Here is a 7,180-nt window from a genome sequence, read left to right as displayed (position 1 = left end):
CAAAAGACTCAATGTTGTTAAGATGCCAATTCCCTCAAATTCATCTATAGATTCAATACCAATCAAAATCCTAGTAATTTTTTTATTATTACTTTTTTTATACAGCAAGTTCTTATTAGTCATCAATTTTATACCCATCAGTGTACACATGTCAATCCCAATCACCCAATTCAGCACACCACCATCCCCACCCTCCTGGCGTTATCCCCCTTTGGTGTCCATACGTTTGTTCTCTACATCTGTGTCTCAATTTCTGCCCTGCAAACTGGTTCATCTGTACCATTTTTCTAGGTTCCACATACATGCGTTAATATACGATATTTGTTTTTCTCTTTCTGACTTACTTCACTCTGTATGACAGTCTCTAGATCCATCCACGTCTCAACAAATGACTCAATTTCGTTCCTTTTTATGGCTGAGTAATATTCCATTGTATATATGTACTACATCTTCCTTATCCATTTGTCTGTCGATGGGCATTTAGGTTGCTTCCATGACCTGGTTATTGTAAATAGTGCTGCAACGAACATTGGGGTGCATGTGTCTCTTTGAATTATGGTTTTCTCTGGGTATATGCCCAGTAGTGGGATTGCTGGATCATATGGTAATTCTAATTTTAGTTTTTTAAAGAAGCTCCATACTGTTCTCCATAGTGGCTGTATCAGTTTACATTCCCACTAACAGAGCAGGAGGGTTCCCTTTTCTCCACACCCTCTCCAGCATTTGTTGTTTGTAGATTTTCTGATGATGCCCATTCTAACTGGTGTGAGGTGATACCTCATTGTAGTTTTGATTTGCATTTCTCTAATAAATAGTGATGTTGAGCAGCTTTTCATGTTCTTCTTGGCCATCTGTATGTCTCCTTTGGAGAAATGTCTGTTTAGGTCTTCTGCCCATTTTTGGATTGGGTTGTTTGTTTCTTTAATATTGAACTGCATGAGCTGTTTATATATTTTGGAGATTAATCCTTTGTCCGTTGACTCGTTTGCAGATACTTTCTCTCATTCTGAGGGTTGTCTTTTTGTCTTGTTTATGGTTTCCTTTGCTGTGCAAAAGCGTTTAAGTTTCATTAGGTCTCATTTGTTTATTTTTGTTTTTATTTCCATTACTCTAGGAGGTGGATCAAAAAAGATCTTGCTGTGATTTATGTCAAAGAATGTTTTTGCTATGTTTTCATCTAAGAGTTTTATAGTGTCCAGTCTTACATTTAGGTCTTGAATCCATTTTGAGTTTATTTTTGTGTATGGTGTTAGGGAGTGTTCTAATTTCATTCTTTTACATGTAGCTGTCCAGTTTTTCCAGCACCACTTATTTAAGAGACTGTCTCTTCTCCACTGTATATCTTTGCCTCCTTTGTCATAGATTAGTTGACCATAAGTGCATGGGTTTATCTCTGGGCTTTCTATCTTGTTCCATTGATCTATGTTTCTGCTTTTGTGCCAGTACCATATTGTCTTGATTACTATAGCTTTGTAGTATAGTCTGAAGTCAGGGAGTTTGATTCCTCCAGCTCCATTTTTTTCCCTCAAGACTGTTTTGGCTATTCGGGGTCTTTTGTGTCTCCATACAAATTTTAAGGTTTTTTGTTCTAGTTCCATAAAAAATGTCATTGGTAATTTAATAGGGATTGCATTGAACCTGTAGATTGCTTTGGGTAGTATAGTCATTTCCACAATATTGATTCATCCAATCCAAGAACATGGTTTATCTCTCCATCTGTTGGTATCATCTTTAATTTCTTTCATCAGTGTCTTATAGTTTTCTGCATACAGGTCTTTGTCTCCCTAGGTAGGTTTATTCCTAGATATTTTATTCTTTTCCTTGCAATGGTAAATAGAAGTGTTTCCTTAATTTCTCTTTCAGATTTTTCATCATTAGTGTATAGGAATGCAAGAGATTTCTGTGCATTAAATTTGTATCCTGCAACTTTACCAAATTCATTGATTAGCTCTAGTAGTTTTCTGGTGGCATTTTTAGGATTCTCTATGTATAGTATCATGTCGTCTGCAAACAGTGACAGTTTTACTTCTTCTTTTCCAATTTGTATTCCTTTTATTTCTTTTTCTTCTCTGATTGTCGTGGCTAGGACTCCCAAGACTATGTTGAATAATAGTGGTGAGAGTGGACATCCTTGTATTGTTCCTGATCTTAGAGGAAATGCTTTCAGTTTTTCACCATTGAGAACAATGTTTGCTGTTGGTTTGTCGTATATGGCCTTTATTATGTTGAGGTAGGTTCCCTCTATGCCCGATTTCTGGAGAGTTTTTATCGTAAATGTATGTTGAATTTTGTCAAAAGCTTTTTCTGCATCTATTGAGATGATCATATGGTTTTTATTCTTCAAGTTGTTAATATGGTGTATCACATTGATTGATTTGTGTATATTGAAGAATCCTTGCATCCCTGGGATAAATCCACCTTGATTATGATGTATGATCCTTTTAATGTGTTGTTGGATTCTGTTTGCTAGTATTTTGTTGAGGATTTTTGCATCTATATTCATCAGTGATATTGGTCTGTAATTTTCTTTTTTTGTAGTATCTTTGTCTGGTTTTGGTATCAGGGTGATGGTGGCCTCACAGAATGAGTTTGGGAGTGTTCCTTCCTCTGCAATTTTTGGGAAGAGTTTGAGAAGGATGGGTATTAGCTCTTCTCTAAATGTTTGATAGAATTCACCTGTGAAGCCATCTGGTCCTGGACTTTTGTTTGTTGGAAGATTTATTTATTTATTTATTTATTTTGCGGTATGCGGGCCTCTCACTGTTGTGGCCTCTCCCATTGTGGAGCACAGGCTCAGGACACGCAGGCTTAGCAGCCATGGCTCATGGGCCCAGCCACTCCACATCATGTAGGATCATCTAGGACCGGGGCATGAACCCGTGTCCCCTGTATCGGCAGGCAGACTCTCAACCACTGCACCATCAGGGAAGCCCCTGTTGGAAGATTTTTAATCACAGGTTCAATTTCATTACTTTGATTGGTCTGTTCATATTTTCTATTTCTTCCTGGTTCAGTCTTGGAAGGTTATGCCTTTCTGAGAATTTGTCCATTTCTTCCAGGTTGTCCATTTTATTGGCATAAAGTCACTTGTAGTAGTCTCTTAGGATGCTTTGTATTTCTGCACTGTCTTTTGTAACTTCTCCTTTTTCATTTCTAATTTTATTAATTTGAGTCCTCTCCCTCTTTTTCTTGATGAGTCTGGCTAATGGTTTATCAATTTTGTTTATCTTTTCAAAGAACCAGCTTTTAGTTTTATTTATCTTTGCTATTGTTTCCTTTGTTTCTATTTCATTTATTTCTGCTCTGATCTTTATGATTTCTTTCCTTCTGCTAACTTTGGGTTTTCTTTGTTCTTCTTTCTCTAGTTCCTTGAGGTGTAAGGTTAGATTGTTTATTTGAGATATTTCTTGTTTCTTGAGGTAGACTTGTATAGCTATAAACTTCCCTCTTAGAACTGCTTTTGCTGCATCCCATAGGTTTTGGGTCATTGTGTTTTCATTGTCATTTGTCTCTAGGTATTTTTTGATTTCCTCTTTGATTTCTTCAGTGATCTCTTGGTTATTTAGTAACGTATTGTTTAGCCTCCATCTGTTTGTGTTTTTTACGTTTTTTCCCCCTGTAATTCATTTCTAATGTCATAGCATTGTGGTCAGAAAAGATGCTTGATATGATTTCAATTTTCTTAAATTTACTGAGGCTTGATTTGTGACCCAAGATGTGATCTATCCTGGAGAATGTTCCGTGCCCACTTGAGAAGAAAGTGTAATCTGCTGTTTTTGGATGGCATGCCCTATAGATATCAATTAAATCTATCGGGTCTATTGTGTCATTTAAAGCTTCTGTTTCCGTATTTATTTTCATTTTGGATGATCTGTCCTTTGGTGTAAGTGAGGTGGTAAAGTCCCCCACTCTTATTGTTTACTGTCAATTTCCTCTTTTATAGCTGTTAGCAGTTGCCTTATGTATTGAGGTGATCCTATGTTGGATGCATATATATTTACAATTGTTATATCTTCTTCTTGGATTGATCCCTTGATCATTATGTAGTGTCCTTCCTTGTCTCTTGTAACATTCTTTATTTTAAAGTCTATTTTATCTGTTATGAGTATTGCTACTCCAGCTTTCTTTTGATTTCCATTTGCATGGAATATCTTTTTCCATCCCCTCACTTTCAGTCTGTATGTGTCCCTAGGTCTGAAGTGGGTCTCTTGTGGACAGCATATATATGGGTCTTATTTCTGTATCCATTCAGCAAGCCTGTCTCTTTTGGTTGGAACATTTCATCCATTCACGTTTAAGGTAATTATCTATATGTATGTTCCTAGGACCATTTTCTTAATTGTTTTGGGTTTGTTTTTGTAGGTTCTTTTCTTCTCTTGTATTTCACACTTAGAGAAGTTCCTTTAGCATTTGTTGTAGAGCTGGTTTGGTGGTGCTGGATTCTCTTAGCTTTTGCTTGTCTGTAAAGCTTTTGATTTCTCCATCGAATCTGAATGAAATCCTTGTTGGGTAGAGTCATCTTGGTTGTAGGTTCTTCCCTTTCATCACTTTAAGTATATCATGCCACTCCCTTCTGTCTTGTAGAGTTTCTGCTGAGAAATCAGCTGTTAACCTTATGGGAGTTCCCTTGTATGTTATTTGTTGTTTTTACCTTGCTGCTTTCAATAATTTTTCTTTGTCTTTAATTTTTTGCCAATTTGATTACTATGTGTCTCGGTGTGTTCTCCTTGGGTTTATCCTGTATGGGACTTGCTGCACTTCTTGGACTTGGGTGCCTACTTCCTTTCCCATGTTAGGGAAGTTTTCAACTATAATCTCTTCAAATATTTTCTCGGGTCGTTTCTCTCTCTCTTCTTCTTCTGGGACCCCTATGTTGCGACTGTTGTTGCGTTTAATGTTGTCCCAGAGGTCTCTTAGGCTGTCTTCATTTCTTTTCATTCTTTTTTCTTTATTCTGTTCCACAGTAGTGAATTCCACCATCCTGTCTTCCAGGTCACTTATCCGTTCTTCTGCCTCAGTTATTCTGCTATTGATTTCTTCTAGTGTAGTTTTCATTTCAGTTATTTTATTGCTCATCTCTGTTTGGTTGTTCTTTAATTCTTCTAGGTCTTTGTTAAACATTTCTTGCATCTTCTCGATCTTTGCCTCCATTCTTTTTCCAAGGACCTGGATCATCTTCACTATCATTATTCTGAATTCTTTTTCTGGAAGGTTGCCTATCTCCACTTCATTTAGTTGTTTTTCTGGGGTTTTATCTTGTTCCTTCATCTGGTACATAGCCCTCTGCCTTTTCATCTTGTCTATCTTTCTGTGAATGTGGTTCCTGTTCCACAGGCTTCAGAATTGTAGTTCTTCTTGCTTCTGCTGTCTGCCCTCTGGTGGATGAGGCTATCTAAGAGGCTTGTGCAAGTTTCCTGATGGGAGGGACTGGTGGTGGGTAGAGCTGACTGTTGCTCTGGTGGGCAGAGCTCAGTAAAACTTTAATCCTCTTGACTGTTGATGGGTGGGGCTGGGTTCCCTCCCTGTTGGTTGTTTGGCCTGAGGCAACCCAACACTGGAGCCTACCTGGGCTCTTTGGTGGGGCTAATTGCAGACTGTGGGAGGGCTCACACCAAGGAGTACTTCCTAGAACTTCTGCTGCCAGTGTCCTTGTCCCCACGGTGAGCAACAGCCACCCCCCGCCTCTGCAGGAGACCCTCCAACACTAGCAGGTAGGTCTGGTTCAGTCTCCCCTGAGGTTACTGCTCCTTCCCCTGGGTCCTGATGTGCACACTACTTTGTGTGTGCCCTCCAAGAGTGGAGTATCTGTTTCCCCCAGTCCTGTCGAAGTCCTGCAATCAAATCCCACTAGCCTTCAAAGTCTGATTCTCTAGGAATTCCTCTTACCGTTGCCGGACCCCCAGATTCGGAGGCCTGACGTGGGGCTCAAAACCTTCACTCCAGTGGGTGGACTTCTGTGGTATAAGTGTTTTCCAGTCCATGAGTCACCCACCCAGCAGTTATGGGATTTGATTTTACTGTGATTGTGCCCCTCCTACCGTCTCATTGTGGCTTCTCGTTTGTCTTTGGAAGTGGGGTATCTTTTTTGGTGAGTTCCAGTGTCTTCCTGTCAATGATTGTCCAGCAGCTAGTTGTGATTCTGTTGTTTTCACAAGAGGGAGTGAGAGCTCGTCCTGCTACTCCACCATCTTGGTTCAGGCCCTTGACATTGTGGCTTTATTGTCAATAACCTTTTGATTTGTTCACTGTCGTACACATTTGCTTTTTATCTTAGTAAAGAAATTTCTGAAAATAATTAGAAATAGCCAAATTTTAGTATTTTTCTATTTTTATGTAACAATCTACCTTGATTTTGCTCATCCAAAACAATAATTCATCTTATTTGACTCAGTCCTGTGGAATCACTCATTTTCTCAACATTCAGTTCAACCTTTTACCCACTTGCCAATGCCTCTTTCCTACACTCCTTCTTGCTCTCATCCTGTCTTCCTAAAAACTTACTCCTAAGTATTTTATTAACAAGGAGGCATAATTGATGAAAAACAACTTAATGTTTTCCTTTCTGAAATTATTTGCATTTTAACCCTTACATTAACAAGATGGGACTCTAATGGAGGAATTGTAGGCATCCATCAGAAGGTTGGAGCAGATCCCTACAAGCAAATCCTATAAAGTGGTGCTTATTCTTCTTATTTTAAGGATTTGGGGGTATTACCCGCTCTGTTTACTCATCAGTTAAGCTGCAAATATGCTTGATATACCTCAAGTCCTTCATATGAGTCAAGGTGGCAAAACAGAGAGTTCGCAATTTCAGGCAGAGATTACCTGTTGTTGCAATGCTGGGATGCCTAGCACAGGGCCAAGCCTACAACGAATGCACAACTATCTGTTGTTTAACTGGTCAACCAAGATTGATTCAGGCTGTGGTCATTGATCCCTAGATTGCTGACTTTATTTGCTTTTACTGCCAATCCCTGCAATTCTGTTATAGATTATATGCAGGAGATGGTTGTGAGCTCTGTTCATGGTTCCTTCATATATAGAAGAATGAATGGTCTTACAAAATCAGGAACATGCCTAATCAGGCATGATCAATTATTAACTCCATTTCCAGCCCCTCTCCCCACCCTGGAGGATGTGGGTGGTGGTGGCAGGGGCTGAAATCATGGCTTGGCCTTTC

The sequence above is a fragment of the Leucopleurus acutus genome (genome assembly GCF_964270905.1).
Source record: "Leucopleurus acutus genome assembly, chromosome: 2".
Taxonomy (NCBI): Eukaryota; Metazoa; Chordata; class Mammalia; order Artiodactyla; family Delphinidae; genus Leucopleurus; species Leucopleurus acutus.
The sequence above is the reverse complement of the archived record's forward strand: the minus strand, read 5'-3'. Positions refer to the sequence as shown.